The 27,527-nt window shown below is 39.7% G+C and overlaps 2 protein-coding genes and 27 non-coding genes across 28 annotated transcripts in view; 28 read left to right on the top strand and 1 right to left on the bottom strand.

Moving 5' to 3' along the window:
- LOC120332866 (FGFR1 oncogene partner 2 homolog) overlaps positions 1–27,527 on the top strand; it is a 424,145-nt gene that overhangs the window by 127,052 nt on the left and 269,566 nt on the right.
- Positions 1–27,527, top strand: part of LOC120329781 (FGFR1 oncogene partner 2 homolog) — a 443,159-nt gene that overhangs the window by 209,513 nt on the left and 206,119 nt on the right. The gene's annotated exons all lie outside the window — the stretch shown is intronic.
- On the top strand, positions 106–268 carry LOC144424216 (U1 spliceosomal RNA). The gene has a single exon (XR_013476580.1). It is a non-coding gene; the product is annotated as a U1 spliceosomal RNA (small nuclear RNA).
- Positions 857–1,019, top strand: LOC144423978 (U1 spliceosomal RNA). Its single transcript, XR_013476343.1, has one exon. It is a non-coding gene; the product is annotated as a U1 spliceosomal RNA (small nuclear RNA).
- Positions 1,609–1,771, top strand: LOC144423697 (U1 spliceosomal RNA). Its single transcript, XR_013476159.1, has one exon. It is a non-coding gene; the product is annotated as a U1 spliceosomal RNA (small nuclear RNA).
- Positions 2,930–3,091, bottom strand: LOC144423433 (U1 spliceosomal RNA). The gene has a single exon (XR_013475927.1). It is a non-coding gene; the product is annotated as a U1 spliceosomal RNA (small nuclear RNA).
- LOC144423180 (U1 spliceosomal RNA) lies at positions 3,392–3,554 on the top strand. The gene has a single exon (XR_013475674.1). It is a non-coding gene; the product is annotated as a U1 spliceosomal RNA (small nuclear RNA).
- LOC144423696 (U1 spliceosomal RNA) lies at positions 4,155–4,317 on the top strand. The gene has a single exon (XR_013476158.1). It is a non-coding gene; the product is annotated as a U1 spliceosomal RNA (small nuclear RNA).
- On the top strand, positions 4,907–5,069 carry LOC144423695 (U1 spliceosomal RNA). Its single transcript, XR_013476157.1, has one exon. It is a non-coding gene; the product is annotated as a U1 spliceosomal RNA (small nuclear RNA).
- LOC144424205 (U1 spliceosomal RNA) lies at positions 5,659–5,821 on the top strand. Its single transcript, XR_013476569.1, has one exon. It is a non-coding gene; the product is annotated as a U1 spliceosomal RNA (small nuclear RNA).
- On the top strand, positions 6,493–6,655 carry LOC144423694 (U1 spliceosomal RNA). The gene has a single exon (XR_013476156.1). It is a non-coding gene; the product is annotated as a U1 spliceosomal RNA (small nuclear RNA).
- Positions 7,244–7,406, top strand: LOC144423198 (U1 spliceosomal RNA). The gene has a single exon (XR_013475692.1). It is a non-coding gene; the product is annotated as a U1 spliceosomal RNA (small nuclear RNA).
- LOC144423976 (U1 spliceosomal RNA) lies at positions 7,995–8,157 on the top strand. Its single transcript, XR_013476341.1, has one exon. It is a non-coding gene; the product is annotated as a U1 spliceosomal RNA (small nuclear RNA).
- On the top strand, positions 8,746–8,908 carry LOC144423081 (U1 spliceosomal RNA). Its single transcript, XR_013475578.1, has one exon. It is a non-coding gene; the product is annotated as a U1 spliceosomal RNA (small nuclear RNA).
- On the top strand, positions 9,498–9,660 carry LOC144424215 (U1 spliceosomal RNA). The gene has a single exon (XR_013476579.1). It is a non-coding gene; the product is annotated as a U1 spliceosomal RNA (small nuclear RNA).
- On the top strand, positions 10,249–10,411 carry LOC144423975 (U1 spliceosomal RNA). Its single transcript, XR_013476340.1, has one exon. It is a non-coding gene; the product is annotated as a U1 spliceosomal RNA (small nuclear RNA).
- Positions 11,000–11,162, top strand: LOC144423178 (U1 spliceosomal RNA). Its single transcript, XR_013475672.1, has one exon. It is a non-coding gene; the product is annotated as a U1 spliceosomal RNA (small nuclear RNA).
- Positions 11,763–11,925, top strand: LOC144423693 (U1 spliceosomal RNA). Its single transcript, XR_013476155.1, has one exon. It is a non-coding gene; the product is annotated as a U1 spliceosomal RNA (small nuclear RNA).
- Positions 12,515–12,677, top strand: LOC144423692 (U1 spliceosomal RNA). The gene has a single exon (XR_013476154.1). It is a non-coding gene; the product is annotated as a U1 spliceosomal RNA (small nuclear RNA).
- On the top strand, positions 13,267–13,429 carry LOC144424085 (U1 spliceosomal RNA). The gene has a single exon (XR_013476449.1). It is a non-coding gene; the product is annotated as a U1 spliceosomal RNA (small nuclear RNA).
- LOC144423691 (U1 spliceosomal RNA) lies at positions 14,061–14,223 on the top strand. Its single transcript, XR_013476153.1, has one exon. It is a non-coding gene; the product is annotated as a U1 spliceosomal RNA (small nuclear RNA).
- On the top strand, positions 14,812–14,974 carry LOC144424214 (U1 spliceosomal RNA). The gene has a single exon (XR_013476578.1). It is a non-coding gene; the product is annotated as a U1 spliceosomal RNA (small nuclear RNA).
- LOC144423974 (U1 spliceosomal RNA) lies at positions 15,563–15,725 on the top strand. Its single transcript, XR_013476339.1, has one exon. It is a non-coding gene; the product is annotated as a U1 spliceosomal RNA (small nuclear RNA).
- LOC144423973 (U1 spliceosomal RNA) lies at positions 16,314–16,476 on the top strand. The gene has a single exon (XR_013476338.1). It is a non-coding gene; the product is annotated as a U1 spliceosomal RNA (small nuclear RNA).
- LOC144424213 (U1 spliceosomal RNA) lies at positions 17,065–17,227 on the top strand. Its single transcript, XR_013476577.1, has one exon. It is a non-coding gene; the product is annotated as a U1 spliceosomal RNA (small nuclear RNA).
- On the top strand, positions 17,819–17,981 carry LOC144424130 (U1 spliceosomal RNA). Its single transcript, XR_013476494.1, has one exon. It is a non-coding gene; the product is annotated as a U1 spliceosomal RNA (small nuclear RNA).
- On the top strand, positions 18,546–18,708 carry LOC144424129 (U1 spliceosomal RNA). Its single transcript, XR_013476493.1, has one exon. It is a non-coding gene; the product is annotated as a U1 spliceosomal RNA (small nuclear RNA).
- On the top strand, positions 19,273–19,435 carry LOC120345235 (U1 spliceosomal RNA). The gene has a single exon (XR_005569876.2). It is a non-coding gene; the product is annotated as a U1 spliceosomal RNA (small nuclear RNA).
- LOC120345212 (U1 spliceosomal RNA) lies at positions 20,029–20,191 on the top strand. Its single transcript, XR_005569854.2, has one exon. It is a non-coding gene; the product is annotated as a U1 spliceosomal RNA (small nuclear RNA).

Raw genomic sequence — 27,527 nt, 5'->3', positions numbered from 1 at the left:
ATTAAAATTGCAACTTTTGCACATATCGTTTTTAATGTTGAGAAGTTCTTCTCAACACTTAGCATAGAACATTCATTCATGATGCGTAACCAATCGTCACAAATCATACTTACCTGACGAGGCAGTCAACCGCGATCACAAAGGCGGTTCTGCCTAGGCGAGGTTTAGTCATTGCACCCAGTCTAAATTGACCCTAGCGATTATCCCAAATGTGGATAACTCGGTCGTGTAATTTCTGCTAGTGGGGACTGCGTTCGCGCTATCCCTTTCATATATTTGCTCACTACCAATATCCTGTTGGCTTACGAGTTAAGTCAATGAGCGGCCACGTTGCTTTCATTAGTTGTGGCCGTATTGATCCTCGTTTGGGTGTGTTATCTTTCTCATGACCAATCTTACAATCCATTTATTGATATTAGTCCATGACATGCCTTGCCATTATCCAAGTTATCCCTTTATTCAACCGTCTCTAGATTGATTCCTTGTTTGCAGTTTCACATTCAGATTGTGTTGCCATTGATTGAGCAATAGAATGAGCGCCAAGATTCGGAAATATCATTATTCCCTGTTTAAGCTACCTATCGTAGCTGCGGCTCATTGTTTATAGTTTAATATTCCACCCCCTGGTCCTTGCTATTTTTTGTAAAGTTGTTCAACTTCACTCTGTCATCGGATGGCAAAGAACTCGCGATGTATCACATAAAAGAGTGAACGCAATGAATCGTATTCCACGTTACCCACAGACGAATCAATTAAAATTGCAACTTTTGCACATATCGTTTTTAATGTTGAGAAGTTCTTCTCAACACTTAGCATAGAACATTCATTCATGATGCGTAACCAATCGTCACAAATCATACTTACCTGACGAGGCAGTCAACCGCGATCACAAAGGCGGTTCTGCCTAGGCGAGGTTTAGTCATTGCACCCAGACTAAATTGACCCTAGCGATTATCCCAAATGTGGATAACTCGGTCGTGTAATTTCTGCTAGTGGGGACTGCGTTCGCGCTATCCCTTTTATATATTTGCTCACTACCAATATCCTGTTGGCTTACGAGTTAAGTCAATGAGCGGCCACGTTGCTTTCATTAGTTGTGGCCGTATTGATCCTCGTTTGGGTGTGTTATATTTCTCATGACCAATCTTACAATCCATTTATTGATATTAGTCCATGACATGCCTTGCCATTATCCAAGTTATCCCTTTATCCAACCGTCTCTAGATTGATTCCTTGTTTACAGTTTCACATTCAGATTGTGTTGCCATTGATTGGGCAATAGAATGAGCGCCAAGATTTGGAAATATCATTGTTTGCTGTCCAAGGTACGTATTGGGGCTGTGGCTCTTTGTTTATAGTTTAGTATTTCAAACCCTGGCTCTCTGCTATTTCTTGTAAAGTTGTTCAGCTTCATTCTGCATCGGATGGCAAAGAACTGGCAATGTGTCACATAAAAGATTTGAACGCAATGAATCGTATTCTACGTTCCTGACAGACGAATCAATTAAAATTGCAACTTTTGCACATATCGTTTTTATTGTTGAGAACTTCTTCTCAACATTTAGCATAGAACATTCATTCATGATGCGTAACCAATCGTCACAAATCATACTTACCTGACGAGGCAGTCAACCGCGATCACGAAGGCGGTTCTGCCTAGGCGAGGTTTAGTCATTGCACCCAGACTAAATTGACCCTAGCGATTATCCCAAATGTGGATAACTCGGTCGTGTAATTTCTGCTAGTGGGGACTGCGTTCGCGCTATCCCTTTTATATATTTGCTCACTACCAATATCCTGTTGGCTTACGAGTTAAGTCAATGAGCGGTCACGTTGCTTTCATTAGTTGTGGCCGTATTGATCCTCGTTTTGGTGTGTTATCTTTCTCATGACCATTCTTACAATCCATTTATTGATATTAGTCCATGACATGCCTTGCCATTATCCAAGTTATCCCTTTATCCAACCGTCTCTAGATTGATTCCTTGTTTGCAGTTTCACATTCAGATTGTGTTGCCATTGATTGAGCAATAGAATGAGCGCCAAGATTCGGAAATATCATTATTCCCTGTTTAAGCTACCTATCGTAGCTGCGGCTCATTGTTTATAGTTTAATATTCCACCCCCTGGTCCTTGCTATTTTTTTGTAAAGTTGTTCAACTTCACTCTGTCATCGGATGGCAAAGAACTCGCAATGTATCACATAAAAGAGTGAACGCAATGAATCGTATTCCACGTTACCCACAGACGAATCAATTAAAATTGCAACTTTTGCACATATCGTTTTTAATGTTGAGAACCGCCTTTGTGATCGCAGTTGACTGCCTCGTCAGGTAAGTATGATTTGTGACGATTGGTTACGCATCATGAATGAATGTTCTATGCTAAGTGTTGAGAAGAACTTCTCAACATTAAAAACGATATGTGCAAAAGTTGCAATTTTAATTGATTCGTCTGTGGGTAACGTGGAATACGATTCATTGCGTTCACTCTTTTATGTGATACATCGCGAGTTCTTTGCCATCCGATGGCAGAGTGAAGTTGAACAACTTTACAAAAAATAGCAAGGACCAGTGGGTGGAATATTATACTATAAACAATGAGCCGCAGCTACGATACGTACCTTAAACAGGGAATAATGATATTTCCGAATCTTGGCGCTCATTCTATTGCTCAATCAATGGCAACACAATCTGAATGCGAAACTGCAAACAAGGAATCAATCTAGAGACGATTGGATAAAGGGATAACTTGGATAATGGCAAGGCATGTCATGGACTAATATCAATAAATGAATTGTAAGATTGGTCATGAGAAAGATAACACACCCAAACGAGGATCAATACGGCCACAACTAATGAAAGCAACGTGGCCGCTCATTGACTTAACTCGTAAGCCAACAAGATATTGGTAGTGAGCAAATATATAAAAGGGATAGCGCGAACGCAGTCCCCACTAGCAGAAATTACACGACCGAGTTATCCACATTTGGGATATTCGCTAGGGTCAATTTAGTCTGGGTGCAATGACTAAACCTCGCCTAGGCAGAACCGCCTTTGTGATCGCGGTTGACTGCCTCGTCAGGTAATATCATTATTCCCTGTTTAAGGTACGTATCGTAGCTGCGGCTCATTGTTTATAGTATAATATTCCACCCACTGGTCCTTGCTATTTTTTGTAAAGTTGTTCAACTTCACTCTGCCATCGGATGGCAAAGAACTCGCGATGTATCACATAAAAGAGTGAACGCAATGAATCGTATTCCACGTTACCCACAGACGAATCAATTAAAATTGCAACTTTTGCACATATCGTTTTTAATGTTGAGAAGTTCTTCTCAACACTTAGCATAGAACATTCATTCATGATGCGTAACCAATCGTCACAAATCATACTTACCTGACGAGGCAGTCAACTGCGATCACAAAGGCGGTTCTGCCTAGGCGAGGTTTAGTCATTGCACCCAGTCTAAATTGACCCTAGCGATTATCCCAAATGTGGATAACTCGGTCGTGTAATTTCTGCTAGTGGGGACTGCGTTCGCGCTATCCCTTTTATATATTTGCTCACTACCAATATCCTGTTGGCTTACGAGTTAAGTCAATGAGCGGCCACGTTGCTTTCATTAGTTGTGGCCGTATTGATCCTCGTTTGGGTGTGTTAAATTTCTCATGACCAATCTTACAATCCATTTATTAATTTATTTATTGATATTAGTCCATGACATGCCTTGCCATTATCCAAGTTAGCCCTTTATCCAACCGTCTCTAGATTGATTCCTTGTTTGCAGTTTCACATTCAGATTGTGTTGCCGTTGATTGAGCAATAGAATGAGCGCCAAGATTCGGAAATATCATTATTCCCTGTTTAAGGTACGTATCGTAGCTGCGGCTCTTTGTTTATAGTTTAATATTCCACCCCCTGGTCCTTGCTATTTTTTGTAAAGTTGTTCAACTTCACTCTGCCATCGGATGGCAAAGAACTCGCGATGTATCACATAAAAGAGTGAACGCAATGAATCGTATTCCACGTTACCCACAGACGAATCAATTAAAATTGCAACTTTTGCACATATCGTTTTTATTGTTGAGAACTTCTTCTCAACATTTAGCATAGAACATTCATTCATGATGCGTAACCAATCGTCACAAATCATACTTACCTGACGAGGCAGTCAACCGCGATCACGAAGGCGGTTCTGCCTAGGCGAGGTTTAGTCATTGCACCCAGACTAAATTGACCCTAGCGATTATCCCAAATGTGGATAACTCGGTCGTGTAATTTCTGCTAGTGGGGACTGCGTTCGCGCTATCCCTTTTATATATTTGCTCACTACCAATATCCTGTTGGCTTACGAGTTAAGTCAATGAGCGGCCACGTTGCTTTCATTAGTTGTGGCCGTATTGATCCTCGTTTGGGTGTGTTATCTTTCTCATGACCAATCTTACAATCCATTTATTGATATTAGTCCATGACATGCCTTGCCATTATCCAAGTTATCCCTTTATCCAACCGTCTCTAGATTGATTCCTTGTTTGCAGTTTCACATTCAGATTGTGTTGCCATTGATTGGGCAATAGAATGAGCGCCAAGATTTGGAAATATCATTGTTTGCTGTCCAAGGTACGTATTGGGGCTGTGGCTCTTTGTTTATAGTTTAGTATTTCAAACCCTGGCTCTTTGCTATTTCTTGTAAAGTTGTTCAGCTTCATTCTGCATCGGATGGCAAAGAACTGGCAATGTGTCACATAAAAGATTTGAACGCAATGAATCGTATTCTACGTTCCTGACAGACGAATCAATTAAAATTGCAACTTTTGCACATATCGTTTTTATTGTTGAGAACTTCTTCTCAACATTTAGCATAGAACATTCATTCATGATGCGTAACCAATCGTCACAAATCATACTTACCTGACGAGGCAGTCAACCGCGATCACGAAGGCGGTTCTGCCTAGGCGAGGTTTAGTCATTGCACCCAGACTAAATTGACCCTAGCGATTATCCCAAATGTGGATAACTCGGTCGTGTAATTTCTGCTAGTGGGGACTGCGTTCGCGCTATCCCTTTTATATATTTGCTCACTACCAATATCCTGTTGGCTTACGAGTTAAGTCAATGAGCGGCCACGTTGCTTTCATTAGTTGTGGCCGTATTGATCCTCGTTTGGGTGTGTTATCTTTCTCATGACCAATCTTACAATCCATTTATTGATATTAGTCCATGACATGCCTTGCCATTATCCAAGTTATCAATTTATCCAACCGTCTCTAGATTGATTCCTTGTTTGCAGTTTCACATTCAGATTGTGTTGCCATTGATTGGGCAATAGAATGAGCGCCAAGATTTGGAAATATCATTGTTTGCTGTCCAAGGTACGTATTGGGGCTGTGGCTCTTTGTTTATAGTTTGGTATTTCAAACCCTGGCTCTTTGCTATTTCTTGTAAAGTTGTTCAGCTTCATTCTGCATCGGATGGCAAAGAACTGGCAATGTGTCACATAAAAGATTTGAACGCAATGAATCGTATTCTACGTTCCTGACAGACGAATCAATTAAAATTGCAACTTTTGCACATATCGTTTTTATTGTTGAGAACTTCTTCTCAACATTTAGCATAGAACATTCATTCATGATGCGTAACCAATCGTCACAAATCAAACTTACCTGACGAGGCAGTCAACCGCGATCACGAAGGCGGTTCTGCCTAGGCGAGGTTTAGTCATTGCACCCAGACTAAATTGACCCTAGCGATTATCCCAAATGTGGATAACTCGGTCGTGTAATTTCTGCTAGTGGGGACTGCGTTCGCGCTATCTCTTTTATATATTTGCTCACTACCAATATCCTGTTGGCTTCCCTTTTATATATTTGCTCACTACCAATATCCTGTTGGCTTCCCTTTTATATATTTGCTCACTACCAATATCCTGTTGGCTTACGAGTTAAGTCAATGAGCGGCCACGTTGCTTTCATTAGTTGTGGCCGTATTGATCCTCGTTTGGGTGTGTTATATTTCTCATGACCATTCTTACAATCCATTTATTGATATTAGTCCATGACATGCCTTGCCATTATCCAAGTTATCCCTTTATCCAACCGTCTCTAGATTGATTCCTTGTTTACAGTTTCACATTCAGATTGTGTTGCCATTGATTGGGCAATAGAATGACCGCCAAGATTTGGAAATATCATTGTTTGCTGTCCAAGGTACGTATTGGGGCTGTGGCTCTTTGTTTATAGTTTAGTATTTCAAACCCTGGCTCTCTGCTATTTCTTGTAAAGTTGTTCAGCTTCATTCTGCATCGGATGGCAAAGAACTGGCAATGTGCCACATAAAAGATTTGAACGCAATGAATCGTATTCTACGTTCCTGACAGACGAATCAATTAAAATTGCAACTTTTGCACATATCGTTTTTATTGTTGAGAACTTCTTCTCAACATTTAGCATAGAACATTCATTCATGATGCGTAACCAATCGTCACAAATCATACTTACCTGACGAGGCAGTCAACCGCGATCACGAAGGCGGTTCTGCCTAGGCGAGGTTTAGTCATTGCACCCAGACTAAATTGACCCTAGCGATTATCCCAAATGTGGATAACTCGGTCGTGTAATTTCTGCTAGTGGGGACTGCGTTCGCGCTATCCCTTTTATATATTTGCTCACTACCAATATCCTGTTGGCTTACGAGTTAAGTCAATAAGCGGCCACGTTGCTTTCATTAGTTGTGGCCGTATTGATCCTCGTTTGGGTGTGTTATCTTTCTCATGACCAATCTTACAATCCATTTATTGATATTAGTCCATGACATGCCTTGCCATTATCCAAGTTATCCCTTTATCCAACCGTCTCTAGATTGATTCCTTGTTTGCAGTTTCACATTCAGATTGTGTTGCCATTGATTGAGCAATAGAATGAGCGCCAAGATTCGGAAATATCATTATTCCCTGTTTAAGCTACCTATCGTAGCTGCGGCTCATTGTTTATAGTTTAATATTCCACCCCCTGGTCCTTGCTATTTTTTGTAAAGTTGTTCAACTTCACTCTGTCATCGGATGGCAAAGAACTCGCGATGTATCACATAAAAGAGTGAACGCAATGAATCGTATTCCACGTTACCCACAGACGAATCAATTAAAATTGCAACTTTTGCACATATCGTTTTTAATGTTGAGAAGTTCTTCTCAACACTTAGCATAGAACATTCATTCATGATGCGTAACCAATCGTCACAAATCATACTTACCTGACGAGGCAGTCAACCGCGATCACAAAGGCGGTTCTGCCTAGGCGAGGTTTAGTCATTGCATCCAGTCTAAATTGACCCTAGCGATTATCCCAAATGTGGATAACTCGGTCGTGTAATTTCTGCTAGTGGGGACTGCGTTCGCGCTATCCCTTTCATATATTTGCTCACTACCAATATCCTGTTGGCTTACGAGTTAAGTCAATGAGCGGCCACGTTGCTTTCATTAGTTGTGGCCGTATTGATCCTCGTTTGGGTGTGTTATCTTTCTCATGACCAATCTTACAATCCATTTATTGATATTAGTCCATGACATGCCTTGCCATTATCCAAGTTATCCCTTTATCCAACCGTCTCTAGATTGATTCCTTGTTTGCAGTTTCACATTCAGATTGTGTTGCCATTGATTGAGCAATAGAATGAGCGCCAAGATTCGGAAATATCATTATTCCCTGTTTAAGCTACCTATTGTAGCTGCGGCTCATTGTTTATAGTTTAATATTCCACCCCCTGGTCCTTGCTATTTTTTGTAAAGTTGTTCAACTTCACTCTGCCATCGGATGGCAAAGAACTCGCGATGTATCACATAAAAGAGTGAACGCAATGAATCGTATTCCACGTTACCCACAGACGAATCAATTAAAATTGCAACTTTTGCACATATCGTTTTTAATGTTGAGAAGTTCCTCTCAACACTTAGCATAGAACATTCATTCATGATGCGTAACCAATCGTCACAAATCATACTTACCTGACGAGGCAGTCAACCGCGATCACAAAGGCGGTTCTGCCTAGGCGAGGTTTAGTCATTGCACCCAGACTAAATTGACCCTAGCGATTATCCCAAATGTGGATAACTCGGTCGTGTAATTTCTGCTAGTGGGGACTGCGTTCGCGCTATCCCTTTTATATATTTGCTCACTACCAATATCTTGTTGGCTTACGAGTTAAGTCAATGAGCGGCCACGTTGCTTTCATTAGTTGTGGCCGTATTGATCCTCGTTTGGGTGTGTTATCTTTCTCATGACCAATCTTACAATTCATTTATTGATATTAGTCCATGACATGCCTTGCCATTATCCAAGTTATTCCTTTATCCAATCGTCTCTAGATTGATTCCTTGTTTGCAGTTTCGCATTCAGATTGTGTTGCCATTGATTGAGCAATAGAATGAGCGCCAAGATTCGGAAATATCATTATTCCCTGTTTAAGGTACGTATCGTAGCTGCGGCTCATTGTTTATAGTATAATATTCCACCCACTGGTCCTTGCTATTTTTTGTAAAGTTGTTCAACTTCACTCTGCCATCGGATGGCAAAGTACTCGCGATGTATCACATAAAAGAGTGAACGCAATGAATCGTATTCCACGTTACCCACAGACGAATCAATTAAAATTGCAACTTTTGCACATATCGTTTTTAATGTTGAGAAGTTCTTCTCAACACTTAGCATAGAACATTCATTCATGATGCGTAACCAATCGTCACAAATCATACTTACCTGACGAGGCAGTCAACCGCGATCACAAAGGCGGTTCTGCCTAGGCGAGGTTTAGTCATTGCACCCAGTCTAAATTGACCCTAGCGATTATCCCAAATGTGGATAACTCGGTCGTGTAATTTCTGCTAGTGGGGAATGCGTTCGCGCTATCCCTTTTATATATTTGCTCACTACCAATATCCTGTTGGCTTACGAGTTAAGTCAATGAGCGGCCACGTTGCTTCCATTAGTTGTGGCCGTATTGATCCTCGTTTGGGTGTTTTATATTTCTCATGACCACTCTTACAATTCATTTATTGATATTATTCCATGACATGCCTTGCCATTATCCAAGTTATCCTTTTATCCAATCGTCTCTACATTTAATTCCTTATTTGCAATTCCACATTCAGATTGGGTTGCCATTGATTGAGCAATAGAATTAGCGCCAAGATTTGGAAATATCATTGTTTGCTGTCCAAGGTACGTATTGGGGCTGTGGCTCTTTGTTTATAGTTTAATATTTCAAACCCTGGCTCTTTGCTATTTCTTGTAAAGTTGTTCAGCTTCATTCGGCATCGGATGGCAAAGAACTCGCAATGTGTCACATAAAAATTTGAACGCAATGAATCGTATTCTACGTTCCTGACAGACGAATCAATTAAAATTGCAACTTTTGCACATATCGTTTTTATTGTTGAGAACTTCTTCTCAACATTTAGCATAGAACATTCATTCATGATGCGTAACCAATCGTCACAAATCATACTTACCTGACGAGGCAGTCAACCGCGATCACAAAGGCGGTTCTGCCTAGGCGAGGTTTAGTCATTGCACCCAGTCTAAATTGACCCTAGCGATTATCCCAAATGTGGATAACTCGGTCGTGTAATTTCTGCTAGTGGGGACTGCGTTCGCGCTATCCCTTTCATATATTTGCTCACTACCAATATCCTGTTGGCTTACGAGTTAAGTCAATGAGCGGCCACGTTGCTTTCATTAGTTGTGGCCGTATTGATCCTCGTTTGGGTGTGTTATCTTTCTCATGACCAATCTTACAATCCATTTATTGATATTAGTCCATGACATGCCTTGCCATTATCCAAGTTATCCCTTTATCCAACCGTCTCTAGATTGATTCCTTGTTTGCAGTTTCACATTCAGATTGTGTTGCCATTGTTTGAGCAATAGAATGAGCGCCAAGATTCGGAAATATCATTATTCCCTGTTTAAGCTACCTATCGTAGCTGCGGCTCATTGTTTATAGTTTAATATTCCACCCCCTGGTCCTTGCTATTTTTTGTAAAGTTGTTCAATTTCACTCTGCCATCGGATGGCAAAGAACTCGCGATGTATCACATAAAAGAGTGAACGCAATGAATCGTATTCCACGTTACCCACAGACGAATCAATTAAAATTGCAACTTTTGCACATATCGTTTTTAATGTTGAGAAGTTCCTCTCAACACTTAGCATAGAACATTCATTCATGATGCGTAACCAATCGTCACAAATCATACTTACCTGACGAGGCAGTCAACCGCGATCACAAAGGCGGTTCTGCCTAGGCGAGGTTTAGTCATTGCACCCAGACTAAATTGACCCTAGCGATTATCCCAAATGTGGATAACTCGGTCGTGTAATTTCTGCTAGTGGGGACTGCGTTCGCGCTATCCCTTTTATATATTTGCTCACTACCAATATCTTGTTGGCTTACGAGTTAAGTCAATGAGCGGCCACGTTGCTTTCATTAGTTGTGGCCGTATTGATCCTCGTTTGGGTGTGTTATCTTTCTCATGACCAATCTTACAATTCATTTATTGATATTAGTCCATGACATGCCTTGCCATTATCCAAGTTATCCCTTTATCCAATCGTCTCTAGATTGATTCCTTGTTTGCAGTTTCGCATTCAGATTGTGTTGCCATTGATTGAGCAATAGAATGAGCGCCAAGATTCGGAAATATCATTATTCCCTGTTTAAGGTACGTATCGTAGCTGCGGCTCATTGTTTATAGTATAATATTCCACCCACTGGTCCTTGCTATTTTTTGTAAAGTTGTTCAACTTCACTCTGCCATCGGATGGCAAAGAACTCGCGATGTATCACATAAAAGAGTGAACGCAATGAATCGTATTCCACGTTACCCACAGACGAATCAATTAAAATTGCAACTTTTGCACATATCGTTTTTAATGTTGAGAAGTTCTTCTCAACACTTAGCATAGAACATTCATTCATGATGCGTAACCAATCGTCACAAATCATACTTACCTGACGAGGCAGTCAACTGCGATCACAAAGGCGGTTCTGCCTAGGCGAGGTTTAGTCATTGCACCCAGTCTAAATTGACCCTAGCGATTATCCCAAATGTGGATAACTCGGTCGTGTAATTTCTGCTAGTGGGGACTGCGTTCGCGCTATCCCTTTTATATATTTGCTCACTACCAATATCCTGTTGGCTTACGAGTTAAGTCAATGAGCGGCCACGTTGCTTTCATTAGTTGTGGCCGTATTGATCCTCGTTTGGGTGTGTTAAATTTCTCATGACCAATCTTACAATCCATTTATTAATTTATTTATTGATATTAGTCCATGACATGCCTTGCCATTATCCAAGTTAGCCCTTTATCCAACCGTCTCTAGATTGATTCCTTGTTTGCAGTTTCACATTCAGATTGTGTTGCCGTTGATTGAGCAATAGAATGAGCGCCAAGATTCGGAAATATCATTATTCCCTGTTTAAGGTACGTATCGTAGCTGCGGCTCTTTGTTTATAGTTTAATATTCCACCCCCTGGTCCTTGCTATTTTTTGTAAAGTTGTTCAACTTCACTCTGCCATCGGATGGCAAAGAACTCGCGATGTATCACATAAAAGAGTGAACGCAATGAATCGTATTCCACGTTACCCACAGACGAATCAATTAAAATTGCAACTTTTGCACATATCGTTTTTATTGTTGAGAACTTCTTCTCAACATTTAGCATAGAACATTCATTCATGATGCGTAACCAATCGTCACAAATCATACTTACCTGACGAGGCAGTCAACCGCGATCACGAAGGCGGTTCTGCCTAGGCGAGGTTTAGTCATTGCACCCAGACTAAATTGACCCTAGCGATTATCCCAAATGTGGATAACTCGGTCGTGTAATTTCTGCTAGTGGGGACTGCGTTCGCGCTATCCCTTTTATATATTTGCTCACTACCAATATCCTGTTGGCTTACGAGTTAAGTCAATGAGCGGCCACGTTGCTTTCATTAGTTGTGGCCGTATTGATCCTCGTTTGGGTGTGTTATCTTTCTCATGACCAATCTTACAATCCATTTATTGATATTAGTCCATGACATGCCTTGCCATTATCCAAGTTATCCCTTTATCCAACCGTCTCTAGATTGATTCCTTGTTTGCAGTTTCACATTCAGATTGTGTTGCCATTGATTGGGCAATAGAATGAGCGCCAAGATTTGGAAATATCATTGTTTGCTGTCCAAGGTACGTATTGGGGCTGTGGCTCTTTGTTTATAGTTTAGTATTTCAAACCCTGGCTCTTTGCTATTTCTTGTAAAGTTGTTCAGCTTCATTCTGCATCGGATGGCAAAGAACTGGCAATGTGTCACATAAAAGATTTGAACGCAATGAATCGTATTCTACGTTCCTGACAGACGAATCAATTAAAATTGCAACTTTTGCACATATCGTTTTTATTGTTGAGAACTTCTTCTCAACATTTAGCATAGAACATTCATTCATGATGCGTAACCAATCGTCACAAATCATACTTACCTGACGAGGCAGTCAACCGCGATCACGAAGGCGGTTCTGCCTAGGCGAGGTTTAGTCATTGCACCCAGACTAAATTGACCCTAGCGATTATCCCAAATGTGGATAACTCGGTCGTGTAATTTCTGCTAGTGGGGACTGCGTTCGCGCTATCCCTTTTATATATTTGCTCACTACCAATATCCTGTTGGCTTACGAGTTAAGTCAATGAGCGGCCACGTTGCTTTCATTAGTTGTGGCCGTATTGATCCTCGTTTGGGTGTGTTATCTTTCTCATGACCAATCTTACAATCCATTTATTGATATTAGTCCATGACATGCCTTGCCATTATCCAAGTTATCCCTTTATCCAACCGTCTCTAGATTGATTCCTTGTTTGCAGTTTCACATTCAGATTGTGTTGCCATTGATTGGGCAATAGAATGAGCGCCAAGATTTGGAAATATCATTGTTTGCTGTCCAAGGTACGTATTGGGGCTGTGGCTCTTTGTTTATAGTTTGGTATTTCAAACCCTGGCTCTTTGCTATTTCTTGTAAAGTTGTTCAGCTTCATTCTGCATCGGATGGCAAAGAACTGGCAATGTGTCACATAAAAGATTTGAACGCAATGAATCGTATTCTACGTTCCTGACAGACGAATCAATTAAAATTGCAACTTTTGCACATATCGTTTTTATTGTTGAGAACTTCTTCTCAACATTTAGCATAGAACATTCATTCATGATGCGTAACCAATCGTCACAAATCATACTTACCTGACGAGGCAGTCAACCGCGATCACGAAGGCGGTTCTGCCTAGGCGAGGTTTAGTCATTGCACCCAGACTAAATTGACCCTAGCGATTATCCCAAATGTGGATAACTCGGTCGTGTAATTTCTGCTAGTGGGGACTGCGTTCGCGCTATCTCTTTTATATATTTGCTCACTACCAATAATCCTGTTGGCTTCCCTTTTATATATTTGCTCACTACCAATATCCTGTTGGCTTACGAGTTAAGTCAATGAGCGGCCACGTTGCTTTCATTAGTTGTGGCCGTATTGATCCTCGTTTGGGTGTGTTATATTTCTCATGACCATTCTTACAATCCATTTATTGATATTAGTCCATGACATGCCTTGCCATTATCCAAGTTATCCCTTTATCCAACCGTCTCTAGATTGATTCCTTGTTTACAGTTTCACATTCAGATTGTGTTGCCATTGATTGGGCAATAGAATGACCGCCAAGATTTGGAAATATCATTGTTTGCTGTCCAAGGTACGTATTGGGGCTGTGGCTCTTTGTTTATAGTTTAGTATTTCAAACCCTGGCTCTCTGCTATTTCTTGTAAAGTTGTTCAGCTTCATTCTGCATCGGATGGCAAAGAACTGGCAATGTGCCACATAAAAGATTTGAACGCAATGAATCGTATTCTACGTTCCTGACAGACGAATCAATTAAAATTGCAACTTTTGCACATATCGTTTTTATTGTTGAGAACTTCTTCTCAACATTTAGCATAGAACATTCATTCATGATGCGTAACCAATCGTCACAAATCATACTTACCTGACGAGGCAGTCAACCGCGATCACGAAGGCGGTTCTGCCTAGGCGAGGTTTAGTCATTGCACCCAGACTAAATTGACCCTAGCGATTATCCCAAATGTGGATAACTCGGTCGTGTAATTTCTGCTAGTGGGGACTGCGTTCGCGCTATCCCTTTTATATATTTGCTCACTACCAATATCCTGTTGGCTTACGAGTTAAGTCAATGAGCGGCCACGTTGCTTTCATTAGTTGTGGCCGTATTGATCCTCGTTTGGGTGTGTTATCTTTCTCATGACCAATCTTACAATCCATTTATTGATATTAGTCCATGACATGCCTTGCCATTATCCAAGTTATCCCTTTATCCAACCGTCTCTAGATTGATTCCTTGTTTGCAGTTTCACATTCAGATTGTGTTGCCATTGATTGAGCAATAGAATGAGCGCCAAGATTCGGAAATATCATTATTCCCTGTTTAAGCTACCTATCGTAGCTGCGGCTCATTGTTTATAGTTTAATATTCCACCCCCTGGTCCTTGCTATTTTTTGTAAAGTTGTTCAACTTCACTCTGTCATCGGATGGCAAAGAACTCGCGATGTATCACATAAAAGAGTGAACGCAATGAATCGTATTCCACGTTACCCACAGACGAATCAATTAAAATTGCAACTTTTGCACATATCGTTTTTAATGTTGAGAAGTTCTTCTCAACACTTAGCATAGAACATTCATTCATGATGCGTAACCAATCGTCGCAAATCATACTTACCTGACGAGGCAGTCAACCGCGATCACAAAGGCGGTTCTGCCTAGGCGAGGTTTAGTCATTGCACCCAGTCTAAATTGACCCTAGCGATTATCCCAAATGTGGATAACTCGGTCGTGTAATTTCTGCTAGTGGGGACTGCGTTCGCGCTATCCCTTTCATATATTTGCTCACTACCAATATCCTGTTGGCTTACGAGTTAAGTCAATGAGCGGCCACGTTGCTTTCATTAGTTGTGGCCGTATTGATCCTCGTTTGGGTGTGTTATCTTTCTCATGACCAATCTTACAATCCATTTATTGATATTAGTCCATGACATGCCTTGCCATTATCCAAGTTATCCCTTTATCCAACCGTCTCTAGATTGATTCCTTGTTTGCAGTTTCACATTCAGATTGTGTTGCCATTGATTGAGCAATAGAATGAGCGCCAAGATTCGGAAATATCATTATTCCCTGTTTAAGCTACCTATTGTAGCTGCGGCTCATTGTTTATAGTTTAATATTCCACCCCCTGGTCCTTGCTATTTTTTGTAAAGTTGTTCAACTTCACTCTGCCATCGGATGGCAAAGAACTCGCGATGTATCACATAAAAGAGTGAACGCAATGAATCGTATTCCACGTTACCCACAGACGAATCAATTAAAATTGCAACTTTTGCACATATCGTTTTTAATGTTGAGAAGTTCCTCTCAACACTTAGCATAGAACATTCATTCATGATGCGTAACCAATCGTCACAAATCATACTTACCTGACGAGGCAGTCAACCGCGATCACAAAGGCGGTTCTGCCTAGGCGAGGTTTAGTCATTGCACCCAGACTAAATTGACCCTAGCGATTATCCCAAATGTGGATAACTCGGTCGTGTAATTTCTGCTAGTGGGGACTGCGTTCGCGCTATCCCTTTTATATATTTGCTCACTACCAATATCTTGTTGGCTTACGAGTTAAGTCAATGAGCGGCCACGTTGCTTTCATTAGTTGTGGCCGTATTGATCCTCGTTTGGGTGTGTTATCTTTCTCATGACCAATCTTACAATTCATTTATTGATATTAGTCCATGACATGCCTTGCCATTATCCAAGTTATTCCTTTATCCAATCGTCTCTAGATTGATTCCTTGTTTGCAGTTTCACATTCAGATTGTGTTGCCATTGATTGAGCAATAGAATGAGCGCCAAGATTCGGAAATATCATTATTCCCTGTTTAAGCTACCTATTGTAGCTGCGGCTCATTGTTTATAGTTTAATATTCCACCCCCTGGTCCTTGCTATTTTTTGTAAAGTTGTTCAACTTCACTCTGCCATCGGATGGCAAAGAACTCGCGATGTATCACATAAAAGAGTGAACGCAATGAATCGTATTCCACGTTACCCACAGACGAATCAATTAAAATTGCAACTTTTGCACATATCGTTTTTAATGTTGAGAAGTTCCTCTCAACACTTAGCATAGAACATTCATTCATGATGCGTAACCAATCGTCACAAATCATACTTACCTGACGAGGCAGTCAACCGCGATCACAAAGGCGGTTCTGCCTAGGCGAGGTTTAGTCATTGCACCCAGACTAAATTGACCCTAGCGATTATCCCAAATGTGGATAACTCGGTCGTGTAATTTCTGCTAGTGGGGACTGCGTTCGCGCTATCCCTTTTATATATTTGCTCACTACCAATATCTTGTTGGCTTACGAGTTAAGTCAATGAGCGGCCACGTTGCTTTCATTAGTTGTGGCCGTATTGATCCTCGTTTGGGTGTGTTATCTTTCTCATGACCAATCTTACAATTCATTTATTGATATTAGTCCATGACATGCCTTGCCATTATCCAAGTTATTCCTTTATCCAATCGTCTCTAGATTGATTCCTTGTTTGCAGTTTCGCATTCAGATTGTGTTGCCATTGATTGAGCAATAGAATGAGCGCCAAGATTCGGAAATATCATTATTCCCTGTTTAAGGTACGTATCGTAGCTGCGGCTCATTGTTTATAGTATAATATTCCACCCACTGGTCCTTGCTATTTTTTGTAAAGTTGTTCAACTTCACTCTGCCATCGGATGGCAAAGTACTCGCAATGTATCACATAAAAGAGTGAACGCAATGAATCGTATTCCACGTTACCCACAGACGAATCAATTAAAATTGCAACTTTTGCACATATCGTTTTTAATGTTGAGAAGTTCTTCTCAACACTTAGCATAGAACATTCATTCATGATGCGTAACCAATCGTCACAAATCATACTTACCTGACGAGGCAGTCAACCGCGATCACAAAGGCGGTTCTGCCTAGGCGAGGTTTAGTCATTGCACCCAGTCTAAATTGACCCTAGCGATTATCCCAAATGTGGATAACTCGGTCGTGTAATTTCTGCTAGTGGGGACTGCGTTCGCGCTATCCCTTTTATATATATTTACTCACTACCAATATCCTGTTGGCTTACGAGTTAAGTCAATGAGCGGCCACGTTGCTTCCATTAGTTGTGGCCGTATTGATCCTCGTTTGGGTGTTTTATATTTCTCATGACCACTCTTACAATTCATTTATTGATATTATTCCATGACATGCCTTGCCATTATCCAAGTTATCCTTTTATCCAATCGTCTCTACATTTAATTCCTTATTTGCAATTCCACATTCAGATTGGGTTGCCATTGATTGAGCAATAGAATTAGCGCCAAGATTTGGAAATATCATTGTTTGCTGTCCAAGGTACGTATTGGGGCTGTGGCTCTATGTTTATAGTTTAATATTTCAAACCCTGGCTCTTTGCTATTTCTTGTAAAGTTGTTCAGCTTCATTCGGCATCGGATGGCAAAGAACTCGCAATGTGTCACATAAAAATTTGAACGCAATGAATCGTATTATACGTTACTGACAGACGAATCTATTAAAATTGCAACTTTTGCACATATCGTTTTTATTGTTGAGAACTTCTTCTCAACATTTAGCATAGAACATTCATTCATGATGCGCAACCAATCGTCACAAATCATACTTACCTGACGAGGCAGTCAACCGCGATCACGAAGGCGGTTCTGCCTAGGCGAGGTTTAGTCATTGCACCCAGACTAAGTTGACCCTAGCGATTATCCCAAATGTGGATAACTCGGTCGTGTAATTTCTGCTAGTGGGGACTGCGTTCGCGCTATCTCTTCTATATATTTGCCCACTACCAATATCCTGTTGGCTTACGAGTTAAGTCAATGAGCGGCCACGATTATTTCATTAGTTGTGGCTGTATTTCTCATGACCACTCTTACAATTCATTTATTGATATTATTCCATGACATGCCTTGCCATTATCCAAGTTATCCTTTTATCCAATCGTCTCTACATTTAATTCCTTATTTGCAATTCCACATTCAGATTGGGTTGCCATTGATTGAGCAATAGAATTAGCGCCAAGATTTGGAAATATCATTGTTTGCTGTCCAAGGTACGTATTGGGGCTGTGGCTCTATGTTTATAGTTTAATATTTCAAACCCTGGCTCTTTGCTATTTCTTGTAAAGTTGTTCAGCTTCATTCGGCATCGGATGGCAAAGAACTCGCAATGTGTCACATAAAAATTTGAACGCAATGAATCGTATTATACGTTACTGACAGACGAATCTATTAAAATTGCAACTTTTGCACATATCGTTTTTATTGTTGAGAACTTCTTCTCAACATTTAGCATAGAACATTCATTCATGATGCGCAACCAATCGTCACAAATCATACTTACCTGACGAGGCAGTCAACCGCGATCACGAAGGCGGTTCTGCCTAGGCGAGGTTTAGTCATTGCACCCAGACTAAGTTGACCCTAGCGATTATCCCAAATGTGGATAACTCGGTCGTGTAATTTCTGCTAGTGGGGACTGCGTTCGCGCTATCTCTTCTATATATTTGCCCACTACCAATATCCTGTTGGCTTACGAGTTAAGTCAATGAGCGGCCACGATTATTTCATTAGTTGTGGCTGTATTTCTCATGACCACTCTTACAATTCATTTATTGATATTATTCCATGACATGCCTTGCCATTATCCAAGTTATCCTTTTATCCAATCGTCTCTACATTTAATTCCTTATTTGCAATTCCACATTCAGATTGGGTTGCCATTGATTGAGCAATAGAATTAGCGCCAAGATTTGGAAATATCATTGTTTGCTGTCCAAGGTACGTATTGGGGCTGTGGCTCTATGTTTATAGTTTAATATTTCAAACCCTGGCTCTTTGCTATTTCTTGTAAAGTTGTTCAGCTTCATTCGGCATCGGATGGCAAAGAACTCGCAATGTGTCACATAAAAATTTGAACGCAATGAATCGTATTATACGTTACTGACAGACGAATCTATTAAAATTGCAACTTTTGCACATATCGTTTTTATTGTTGAGAACTTCTTCTCAACATTTAGCATAGAACATTCATTCATGATGCGCAACCAATCGTCACAAATCATACTTACCTGACGAGGCAGTCAACCGCGATCACGAAGGCGGTTCTGCCTAGGCGAGGTTTAGTCATTGCACCCAGACTAAGTTGACCCTAGCGATTATCCCAAATGTGGATAACTCGGTCGTGTAATTTCTGCTAGTGGGGACTGCGTTCGCGCTATCTCTTTTATATATTTGCCCACTACCAATATCCTGTTGGCTTACGAGTTAAGTCAATGAGCGGCCACGATTATTTCATTAGTTGTGGCTGTATTGATCCTCGTTTGGGTGTGTTAAATTTCTCATGACCAATCTTACAATCCATTTATTAATTTATTTATTGATATTAGTCCATGACATGCCTTGCCATTATATAATTTATCCCTTTATCCAACCGTCTCTAGATTGATTCCCTGTTTGCAGTTTCACATTCAGATTGTGTTGCCATTGATTGAGCAATTGAATGAGCGCCAAGATTCGGAAATATCATTATTCCCTGTTTAAGGTACGCAGCTGGCTCTTTGTTTATAGTTTAATATTTCAACCCCTGGTCCTTGCTATTTTTTGTAAAGTTGTTCAACTTCACTCTGCCATCGGATGGCAAAGAACTCGCGATGTATCGCATAAAAGAGTGAACGCAATGAATCGTATTTCACGTTACCCCCAGACGAATCAATTAAAATTGCAACTTTTGCACATATCGTTTTTAATGTTGAGAAGTTCTTCTCAACATTTAGCATAGAACATTCATTCATGATGCGTAACCAATCGTCACGAATCATACTTACCTGACGAGGCAGTCAACCGCGATCACAAAGGCGGTTCTGCCTAGGCGAGGTTTAGTCATTGCACCCAGACTAAATTGACCCTAGCGATTATCCCAAATGTGGATAACTCGGTCGTGTAATTTCTGCTAGTGGGGACTGCGTTCGCGCTATCCCTTTTATATATTTGCTCACTACCAATATCCTGTTGGCTTACGAGTAAGTCGATGGGCGGCCACGATGCTTTCATTAGTTGTGGCCGTATTGATCCTCGTTTGGGTGTGTTAAATTTTTCATGACCAATCATACAATCCATTTATTAATTTATTTATTGATATTAGTCCATGACATGCCTTGCCATTATCCAAGTTAGCCATTTATCCAACCGTCTCAGATTGATTCCTTATTTGCAGTTTCACATTCAGATTGTGTTGCCATTGATTGAGCAATAGAATGAGAGTTTACCTTTTTTTTAAAAATATTGGACTAGACTACATTCACTGCGAAATCCTATTCTGTCGCACTGGATAGGACTATCACGTCTGTTCCATATATTTTCATGTCTTCCATAATTAGGTAGCGAGATACTTTGCAGAATCAAAGTGATAACATCATCTCAAACTATTTCTTTGCATACAATATCTCAGAGCCTTTGTTTTACATAATAACATGTCCCGCATCCTTATGTACAAACTGAATTGCCTTTGATTCAAAACGATAACTAAAACCAACTTCTCTCATCGCTCCTGACAGAGCAGACGCAGACGATATATGACGTCATATGTCTCGTCTGCAATTTGCACATTTTGTCAGAGTGAAATATACCATAGCAGTGTCGCAAGTCCCAGATAAGTTTCCGGTGAATTATTGAAATACCATACGATAGCGAAAATTTTTTCTTGTTAATCCTCCAATTCTGGCCAAAAGATAACCGGGTTAGAAAAGAGAAAATCACGATTTATTTTTGTAGCCACAATTTAGCAAAAATAGCAAAACGGGATATAGCTAGGCCTAGAAACTGTCGGCAAAAACCAGAGTTTTTTTGCTTGAATTTCAAATCCAACATTATGTGGTGATAGTTGAGGGTAATGTTGAAAATGACGAAAAGTTTCAGACTTTTTGCTTGAGGGATTTATGTAGAAAATAAAGCCCAAACTATTTGGGCGACAACAAAATGTGGCCCAAAAATTCCCGTCGCCCAAATACAGCGAAAATAACTCCGTGTTGTCGACCAAATCGATAAAATAGAAATATATATATATATTGTTGAATAAATTGAATGATTTACCAACTTTTTTGAGTATATTGTATTGCGTTGACAAAAATATTTTTCCGGCCCGTTTCATCATATTTTGAGTCAAATCCGGCCCGCGGTCAAAAACGTTTGGTGACCCCTGGTCTAGAATAAGTCAAACAAAATTGTTTGCGGTTGGTTGCCGCTTTGTGCACTCCCCAAAACGGTTTCATTTGGATCACAGTGTGCCACAGATGTTGATACCAAAAATTAATACCAATACTTTTAATTATTAACAACAGAAATAAAATAAAATTGTTTAAGGAGGAGCGGTACGTCCATACGGTCATCATTAAAGTCGAACTGAGCACACCAGCGAGTACACGCACGCACACACCACGAGTCAAACATAACAATAAAATTCATACAAACCTTCGCTTTCATCCTTTTCCACGTTAAACGTCTTTCTAACTGACTCAACTATGTTGGCATAACAGGTGAACACATCTCGGTTTCGCATAGGCATGCTCTCTATCTCCACAAGGATATATTAATTTGGCCAAAGTCAATGGTGAACTTCCGGTTCTTCCAAAAGTAAAGACGTTACAGTGGACGATACCAGTGGACGGTTTCACATGGCCTTGTTCTGAGCGAGAGACAAGGTCCAATATTTCAGTCCGTTTCAACTGATAAAATATTTTCCAAGTTTCAAGCAGGAAAACGAAATGCCCGCGGCAACACGAGTGTAGTTTGAATAAGGCAAAAGAAAGTGGCTAGATGCTGTCATTGGATCTTGGGTTATATTAGTGAAATTAACTATCATTTATAATACTAAAATTGAATTTCTGACTGTAAGAAGAATTATTGTTACTACACATTCAAAACTAACCTATGTAGTTAGTTATGTAAAATTCAACAAATAGGTGATCTCGAAGTATTCGTACCAAGATGGCGCACAACCTGAACATTGTATGTGTACCAGGTTATGGTTCAGGATGTGCGTCATCTTGGTACGAATACTTCCGTAGGGCCCTAAAATCCACTTAAAGAAAATCATCAATGAGTATCATTATTTAACAAAACAATCTTCGGCCACGATTCTGCCGTACTAATAATGATAATTGCACAAGTCAAAATGATGATGATGAAAAACTCCATCTTTGTCTACCAATCGGAATGGGCTTCATCCATCAACGACTACTGGTCTAGTCACTGTTCACTGAGTAATCCACTTATGAGGAAAGTATTTTCTTAAGATGCGATGCTTCTAGTCTACTGGGTATATATATAATATGAATGTGTAAGCTGGAAAAGAAAGAAAACGATGTGAAGATACAGTTGGAGAACGTGTTGTATTTGCATTAGCAGGTACTATATAAAAAAGCAATACATTACCTTCTTTGGCTTTTGATAAGATACTTACCTTTTGCAGCTGTTGGGACCTGCATAAAAAAAAAACAGAAAACTGATTCTTTCATTTACAACAACTCTCAAGACAAGCGAATCCGATTTCCAACCCAATAATAATGAAACCATTGCAGTACGCCGGAAATATACAATGAAAGTATAAATACCAAATACCACGGGTATTTGTGGACATGAAATATGTGGTAAACTGCCCAATTATAATTAATTTCGGATTGGTATTTACAAAATAATAAAACTATTATAATTCTAAAATGCAACGGCGAACTGTGGCCTTAAAATGTGTGGTAAACTGCCCGATTTACCAACATTCGAGTTATGATAATAGAATTAAATTAACACGGTAACCCATTTTAAATAGTGGTATCGGTCATGGATTCGAATATTTTGCGCAGCACAAAATCATCCTAGTAAAATGTCCATACTTTTAAATACAAACCAATGGCAACCATTATCCAAATTAGTTCCCAAGAGCGGGAAAAAGTATAAATTCTTTTTCCGACTTGTGACAATTTTTCGTGAGTACGAAAATAAGAATCAAAAACTAATTGTATTCGGCACAATATCACGGCAATCTGTGGACATAAATTGTGTGGCAAACTCGCGATTAATATTAACTTTTGATTCCTATTTTCGTATTTACAAAATACAACGGCGATCTGTGGACTTAGAATGTGTGGTAAACTACGCGATTATAAATAGTTTTTGATTTCTATTTTCATATTTATAAAATAATAAAAGTATTATTACTCAAACATACAACGGCGATCTGCGGACTTAAAATGTGTGGTAAAGTTCCCAAATATAATTAATTTTTGATTCATATTTTTGTACCAACGAAAAAATTGTCACAAGTCGGAAAAATAGCTCATACTTTATCCCGCTTTTTGGCAAATAATTTGGATAATGGTTGGTATTTAAAAACATGGGCGTTTTACTAAGATGATTTTGTGTTGCGCAAATATTCAAATCCATCATCGATACCACTATTGCCGTATTAATTTAATTCTGTTAACATGACTCATGGTATATAAAATATATACTGCAATAATCTGCAAATATGAAATGCCTGGTAATATAGCCAGGTTGTAACTTGTAGATAGCAGTTATTCCATTGCTTATTGTATGGAAATTCCTACATACATTTAGATAAGCTTCAATTAGTGGATTTTATTTTCGAAGTATTCGAAATTTCATATTCGAAAAAAATAATTTCGAATGTATTCGAAATAGTGAACTATTAGGTATTGGCCATCCCTGGGAATTACCCTCCCAGTCACACTCCAGTGAGTTCGAAAGTGGCGCGCCTCGAAAGCGAAGTAAAGGAGACGATGTGAAAAATTAGTTAATTAATGTTTTTTTGTAGGATTTTTTCTCTCCTGTTAATACAAGACCTCGGCGCAGTAGACGACAACCAACTTATTTGAATAACTATGTTTTTGAGGGAAATGTTGTGTTCGTGAATTGTCACTATATGGTGATCAAGAGCTATGACATCATGGTCAAGCACGTTGCGCTGCGGACATTCTTGAAGGACATTCGGATAGCGAAGCTGGTCGCGATAACATGTCTCTCGCTGGATGTACTTTTATGGACTTTTCGGTTAACTTGTATAATTTACGTGCTTGCTTTATTTAAGCATTATAAATTAACACGACGCTTACGTCTGGACAGTCTGGTTAAGATTTATCGATGACCGCGTCTTTTTTTGCTATTGTTGATATATGTTACGTCGCTTCTAAATTGATATTTGCTATTTTCTAATATAGTAGCATTCGGATATTATTAATTCCCGATTTTATCGCTGCAGATAGCGTTTAAAAGATGAAGGGTGACCGCTATATTGTATAATTTGGTGGTATTTATTGCTTTTCATAATAAAACGTCAGTTCGTGACGCCAATATATTTAATGTCACTGGTCCGCGAATTACAAAGGGTAGGGAAGCACTGGTATCGAACAATGTTTTGAATAATTTTAGCGTCACCTAATGTATCTCTCGTGATACGTTAATGAAAATGTTTATTTTTATTTATAGATCTCCTTCAAAACTCAATAATTAACTACCGGTATGTCTATACTAATTAACGAATTAGATATGCATAATTTTGCATATCTACAGCGTATTATTGATACCGAGTATGAAGAAAAGCATATAGCAGATATAGAGAAATGTGATGAGCCCATGGAGGAAGGGTTCAAAATAATAGGGGAGTTGCTCCATACAAATAGGCCAAGCAAAACTTTGTTAACGGCTATCGTACAGCCAAGGGGCAAAAAAACTGGTAATATATTGGTAAATTCTTACAGAATGTTGTATTTGAGGTTCGGCCTGAAAATGGCTGTCCTCATTGTTGGTATTGTGATGAAATTGAATTAGCGCCACCTAATGTGGCCAACGTGGCACCATCGTTAATAGTCTCGTGGCTATGCGAAGGTTTTATTTAGTTAGCGTGCGTCAGGATTGCTACATCATGTAACTTGTTCTTGTTTTAGTATAGTAGTAATCTTTAAGTTAATAAAAGCCTAGAAAACAGTCTAAATGAGTTTTCCTCGAATGGTTTCACTACAATTTTATTAACTTAAAGATTAGCTTCGGTTTTACCACTACAAAGCGTGATGGCTCAACAATTGGAAAAGTTTATCCGTGTACCAGTCTTGGACACTCCGCCGAATTCGCCATATGCTCAAAAGGTTTTCAGTCATTGGGAACGCATGATCAAGAGCTTTTTGAATTCTGCAGAAACTGCTAGAGCTTCGTCTCCGACGACAACAACATTGCCTGTGATTGACAAATTGGCAATTATTATGGGCTACATGTCTCCTGATGTGTTTGTTTATATTGAAGAAATAACAACATATGACACTGCTATGGCCAAATTAGAGAAGTTGTACAAGAAGAAGAAAAATGACGTTTTTGCCAGGCATAAATTGGCGACGAATAAGCAAAGAAGTGGCGAATGCGTAACAGAATTTTTCCAACAATTGTCTTCGTTAGCTAAAGACTGCAACTTCGAAGCCGTATCTGCTGATAAGTATAGAGAAGCTATAAGAGATGCTTTCATAACTGGATTGAAATCCGCCGAAATTCGTCAACGGTTGTTGAAGCACGAAGTATTAACACTTGACAAAGCTCTTCAGATTGCAGATTCATTAGAGAGAGCCGAAAAGTTTGCTAACTCCTATCAAGAATGTACGAATGGTCAATTAATGACCACATTGTCAGAAAAAGAAGCATCTGAAACTGTATCAGACACAGAAGAAAGACGTGATGACAATTTCAAATCTATAGCTGTGACATCGAGAACTTCAAACTTCGATTTTGCTGTCAAAAGGTGTGGTTATTGTAGAGGTGTGCATCGCTTAAAACGTCAAAATTGCCCAGCCAGAAATGTGTATTGCTTCAAGTGTGGTCGACGTGGACACTTTGCAAGAGTATGTAGATCTTCTAATGAAAAACGTGACAAAGTTGAAAACCCACATTTAGCTGCTGTTGTACCTAGCAGTCTAAAACTAGCTCTTGTTTCTGTAATAATCTCTGGCAGGCAAGTTGATGCTCTTCTCGACTCGGGCTCTTCTGATAATTATATGGCTAGCAATTTCGCGTCTTCTCTTGGGCTTACTCTAAAAGGACCGATGTCTAAAATTTCACTAGCATCAAAGAAGTCCGAAGCTCGTATATTGGGATCTGTGACAGCCGATATTAGGGCTAATTCCCGAACATACAAAGATGTCAACTTTGGCGTAATAAATAACTTGTGTGTGGATGTTATATTGGGGCATAACTTCATGAGCAAGCACAGAAGAGTTATATTTCGGTTTGATGGCGCTTATGAGGATCTAAATGTCGAGAAAACCTGTAACCTAACTGCTGCAAAGGTTAGTGAACCTATTCAGATTTTTCAGTTTATTGAACCCAACTGCAAACCGATAGCAGCTCCGTCTGGAAATTATTGTTCAGACGATCGTCGATTCATTAAAAGCGAGATATCTCGTCTTCTTGGGGAAGGTATAATAGAGCCTTCAAGATCCCCATGGAGAGCACAAGTTATTGTGACCAGAGATGCCCGGCATAAGAAACGTCTCGTTATTGATTATTCTCAAACGGTAAATCGATACACCTATTTAGACGCCTACCCATTGCCCAAAAATGACAAGATAGTAAATGAGGTAGCTAAAGGACGTGTATTTTCTACTATAGATTTGAAATCGGCCTACCACCAAGTGCCATTGGCAATAAGTGATAGACCTTTAACTGCATTTGAAGCTTCTGGCTCCCTTTATCAATTTTGCACGCTTCCATTTGGTGTTACTAATGGTGTAGCTGCATTTCAGCGGTATATTGACTCTATCATTGCCAAATACGACTTGACGGGAACTTTGGCTTACTTGGATAATGTCACTATTTATGGTACGAACAAGGAAGAACACGATGAACGACTGAAAGCATTTCTCTCTGCTGCCAAAGATTGTGAGTTAACTTTAAACCAAGATAAATCCTTTTATTCTGCTACTGAACTATCACTATTGGGTCATCTAGTATCACATAACACTATTAAACCGGATCCTCAGCATTTCAAACCGTTGCTCGACATGAAGCCTCCTCGTGATTCTAAGAGTTTAAAGCGTTGCCTTGGAATGTTTGCTTACTATTCCAAATGGATTCCTAAATTTTCTGATAAAACAATTCCCTTGACTAGAAATTCGGGGTTTCCACTTTCAAACAATGCTATGAGATGTTTTGAAATTTTGAAAAGCTATCTACTAAATGCCTGCCTCGGGAGTATAGACGAAAGCAAGACTTCCACCATTGAATGTGATGCGTCTAATAACGCAATAGCTGCTATTTTAAATCAG

This window comes from Styela clava, chromosome 5, assembly GCF_964204865.1.
Source record: "Styela clava chromosome 5, kaStyClav1.hap1.2, whole genome shotgun sequence".
Classification (NCBI taxonomy): domain Eukaryota; kingdom Metazoa; phylum Chordata; class Ascidiacea; order Stolidobranchia; family Styelidae; genus Styela; species Styela clava.
The sequence above is the reverse complement of the archived record's forward strand: the minus strand, read 5'-3'. Positions and strand labels throughout refer to the sequence as shown.